The sequence below is a fragment of the Myotis brandtii genome, unplaced genomic scaffold (assembly GCF_000412655.1).
Source record: "Myotis brandtii unplaced genomic scaffold, ASM41265v1 scaffold125, whole genome shotgun sequence".
Taxonomy (NCBI): domain Eukaryota; kingdom Metazoa; phylum Chordata; class Mammalia; order Chiroptera; family Vespertilionidae; genus Myotis; species Myotis brandtii.
In genome coordinates this window covers 4,217,135-4,221,923 of record NW_005354385.1, presented here as the reverse complement: position 1 = coordinate 4,221,923, position 4,789 = coordinate 4,217,135, and the positions used below count along the sequence as shown (strand labels likewise).

Sequence of the window (4,789 nt, the reverse complement as noted above, 5' to 3'; positions counted from 1 at the left end):
AACCTATATCCCATCACAAGTCATGAGCAGGGGTCAGAAAATTTCTTACAGCCTTCTCCATCTTGTCAGTCCATGGCCCTCCCTCCTCCACTGTCTCCTTTGGTGGCCCCACCATCTAGTGGGATCCTCTCATCAGCCCCTCTGAGCCCCCAGGTTCCCAGCATGCTCGGTGATGTCAGTCTAGGAATTAAAAATGTTAAACTTAAACTAATTACCAGACACTTGAACTCCTAGGCCTAGCCCCCAATTGGTGATTAGCCATACTCAACTCCTGGGCAATAAGAAACACTATTGTAGAAGCCATACTTTCCATTTTTAAATAATTGTAGTTATGTAAAAAAATTGTAATAAGCTGAAATATGTATTTCTATAATTAATGTTCCTAGCTCTAGTTCTGCCTTTTGAAGCTCTATCAAAGAAGTTAAATTGCTTTTCCCATATGACAGCCTTTGGATCATTTGCAAACTTTTATCATATTCCTACTAAGACTTCTCTATTCCAGGCTAACTAACTCTAGGGCCTTTACATTTTCTGAACATAGCACATTTGGGTCCCCCCCCCCCACCCCCCAGGTAATTGCTCTCCCTGTGAACATTCTCCAGGTTGTACATGTGAGCACAGAACTATACACATTGCTCTAAGTATGACATGATTAGTGGAACTCTCCCCTCCCTTCCACAGACATTTTTTCCATGAACACAGCCTAAGAGCTCATTAAGCTGTTGTTGGAATGGTGGTGATGATGATGGTGGTGATGGTGGTTGAGGTGGTGGTGGTGATGGTTTTTGTAATTATGTAATACTATTGATTCATCACAGTCAGCTAATTAAAAATTAAAGCTTGTTTTACTGCTACTAAGTCATATCTCTACCATCTTTTTTCATGTACTGTTGGCTTTTGGACCAAGATCAAGACTACTAAGCTAAATCTTGGTAGATTTGAACCATCATTTCAAGCTAATGAAGATCATTTTAGCTCCTGATTTTGTCACAGTTTGTTTGCCATTCTTCTCAGCTCCAGTTCATCTGCAGATTAATGACCATGTCTTCTGTATCTTTATTCAAGTTTCTGATTAAATATAAATCAGACAGTGTTAAAGTTAGAGGCCTGTGAAAAGACACTAAAGCATGTCCTTCAGGTTAACATCTATCTATTAATCAGCATCCTTTGGATACAATTGTTCAATTCATCAATTTTAATGTCTCTCATTTTTCTTCTGTTTTGTCCCCAAGGCTATCCTGAAATTTCAGCGTTCTGTAGAAATCTTATTTCTCATTTGTACTAATCTAATAATCATGAAATCCCCATAAAAGATTAGTTTGATATTACTTCTTCAATAACATTTAGCAATCCCCAGATTCCTTTCATAAGTAAGTTCTCCTTGCCGTCTTGTTAATAAGTAATCCTAGAACCTTAGAATCTCTGGGGTTTCCACAGATCTTCAGTAAGGAAAATGCCGCACCTTCTCTATTTGGAGAACCAGAATCACATCTGCCTATCTCTAGTCTTTCAACCACTCTCGTCCCCGCAATTCCCTCATTGGAGAAACAAACCATTCCTTCTTAGAACCTCCGGATTCATTGAAACCTCATAAATCAGATCTTACCCTGCCTTATATTAGGGATATTTGTATAGACATCTTATTCCCTCTGCCCCCACCCCCAAGATACTCACACTTGATTATGAACTCCTTGGCAACAAGGGATGTTGCTTATTTTTCTCGCTATCCCCTGCAGTGCCTTACATTGTATATTTGAAGGTTTGAATTGAACTAAATTGCACAAAGGAAGAAAATTAGTTTGATCTATGCAGTTTCAAAATCATTTTTTGGTCAAATTGGATTTTTTTCTTCTATCTTAATATTTAATTTGTGCATAGTTGAATCAGTCTTGCAATTAATCTGATATGGTCATTAAGACCACTGAAGACAGAAAATTCATTTTCCTGAGGTGGTGACTTTTAATCATGTAGTCACAGCCACTCACACAGAAAAATAAAACAGTAGATTAAATAGCAAACTAATAGCAGAATGATGAATGGAATTATCCCTAGACCTAAAGGCTATTACAGATAATCTATAGTTTCTGTCAAAGCATTTATTCAGTTTTGATCCAACACTCTTTTGTGAAGTGATAAAAATAGTCACCAATTATAGAGTACTTCCTATGGGTTAGCACTGAACTAAGACAGATTAACATGGTGGCTAGGAATGCGGGGCTGAGATTGTGTCCTTGTCATACCACTTACGACTTATGTGACCTTATAAGCCAATTACTTTAACTATAACACAAGATATAAAAAAAAGTTTGTTATACCATTATTATTTAAAGGTATCATCCTATATAATAAAAGCCTAATATGCTAACTGTCCAGTCGTCCAGTTGGCCATTCCAATCAACAAAGCGTAATATGCTAATGATAAGCTAAGGCCGCTCAACTGCTCTCTATGATGTGCATGACCACCAGGGGGCAGACAGTTGACTGGTCGGCCAGTCGCTATGATGTGCACTGACCACTAGGGGGCAGACACTCAACACAGGAGCTGCCCCCTGGTGGTCAATGTGCTCCCACAGGGGGAGCACTGCTCAGCCAGAAGCCGGGCTCACGGCTGGCGAGTGCAGTGGAGGTGGCGAGAGCCTCTCCCATCTCCAAGGCAGTGCTAAGGCTTAGGCCATCAGTCAGACATCCCCCTAGGACTCCCGGACTGCAAGAAGGTACAGGCCGGGCTGAGGGACCCCCTTCCCCCAAGTGCACGAATTTCATACACTGGGCCTCTAGTCTTATATAAACCTCATGACAACCCTCTGAACCACTGTTGGTTTCTCCTACTTTACAAATTTACAGGGTTCTAGGTGCTGGATACTGTAGGATTCATAGAAATGGCCACGTTAGAATCAGACATGATCTTGCCCACAGGGACTTCACAATCAAGTAAGGAAGACTGCATTTTAAATAATTAACTGTTATCAAGGCAGAATAAAACACCTGCCACAGCAACATGAATGTGAGATGCACGAGAGGACAGATGACTTAATGGAGGGCTTTAAATAAAAGGTATAATTTCATTTTAAAGTGGAGGGATGAAAATAGCCTCTAAAGGCATAGCAGAGGTTAAGGACAATCCAGAGTGAGGGAGACACATGAGCAAAGAGCGGCAGGATGAAAAAGCATTAGGAGGACAGCACTAGCCAGAGAGCACCTCCCAACCTGCTGGCTGTAAGAGTCACTTTAGTGGGGCCCAACCAGAATCATTTTTACATATGCAAGGTATGGGCCAGAGAATACTAGAGTACATTGCACATAGAAAAATTCAGATGGCCCTAGCTGTTTTGGCTCAGTGGACAGAGCAACGGCCTGCAGTCTGAAGGGTCCGGGTTTGATTGTGGTCAAGGGCACATGCCTGGGTTGTGGGCTCCATCCCCAATAGGGGTGTGCAGGAGGCAGTCAATCAATGATTCCCTCTTATCATTTATGTTTCTTCTCTCTCTCCCTCTCTCTTCCTCTCTGAAATCAATACAAATATTTTTAAAACATAAAAATTCAGATGCATTTTGTGAAACTTTTTTCAGTAATATGGATGGGTATTGGGTTACCATGTAAAATATGTTTCTTATTATGGGCTGTGATCTAAGAAGTTGGAAAATCACCCATTTAGATAAAGAGGTAGAAACCTAAGTTGAAGAAAGATGTGTAGTGTGGGTATGAAGCTGGCATTCTAGGAAAATAATGAGCAGCTGTGAAATGATGCATTATGCTTGAGGGGAGAGAGGGGAGAGAAGGAAGGAAGGGAAGTGAGTTGGAGAAGCCATGAAAGTCTATGCCAGCACATCCCAACTTGAGGTGAAGCCAGCCTGTTCTGGGGGTCTTGGCAGGTGTGGGAGGAAAATGTCTTCTCATGAGCAAATATAGTCATTTAACATGCAAATAGAGGGGTGGGTTATTGTACAGTTAATAAAATTAGAGCTTCGGGACCCTTGTTTACATGAGTCCCTTATAAGGCTCAATTCTGAATTTTGTATTCATAATTTTGTGTTCTTTTTCCTATAGAAGGCCTTTAAATTTATAAGCTTCAGGAGCCACTAAACATGGATCATCCCTAGCTTGTATATAAACCTGAATGGGTGTCTTCTTTATAAAACAGGGCTTCTGGGGAGCCGCCGGGTAGAGAGGAGTGTGGCCTTCTCCTCTCCCCGCCATGGCGTGTGCTTGTCCACTGATATCTGTGTACTCAGAAAAGGGGGAAACATCTGGCAAAAATGTCACTTTGCCTGCTGTATTCAAGGCTCCCATTTGACCAGATATTGTGAACTTTGTTCACACCAACTTGTGCAAAAACAATAGACAGCCCTATGCTGTGGGTGAATTGGCAGGTCATCAAACCAGTGCGGAGTCGTGGGGTACTGGCAGAGCTGTGGCTCAAATTCCCAGAGTCCGAGGTGGTGGGACTCATCGTTCTGGCCAGGGTGCTTTTGGAAGTATGTGTCGTGGGGGCCGCATGTTTGCACCAACCAAAACCTGGCGCCGTTGGCACCACAGAGTAAACACAACACAGAAAAGATATGCCACCTGCTCTGCCCTCGCTGCCTCAGCCTTCCCAGCATGGGTCATGTCTAAAGGTCACCGCATTGAGGAAGTTCCTGAACCTCCTTTGGTGGCTGAAGATACAGTTGAAGCTACAAGAAAACCAAGGAGGCTGTTTTGCTTCTTGAGAAACGTAAGGCCTGGAATGATATAAAAAAGGTCTATGCCTCTCAGCGAATGAGGGCTGGCAAGGGCAAAATGAGAAACC

General features: G+C 42.2%; 1 pseudogene; it reads left to right on the top strand.

The window, feature by feature from the left end:
* Positions 1–4,154: 4,154 nt before the first annotated feature.
* The window catches only part of LOC102259555, a 1,393-nt pseudogene continuing 758 nt past the window's right edge, over positions 4,155–4,789 (top strand).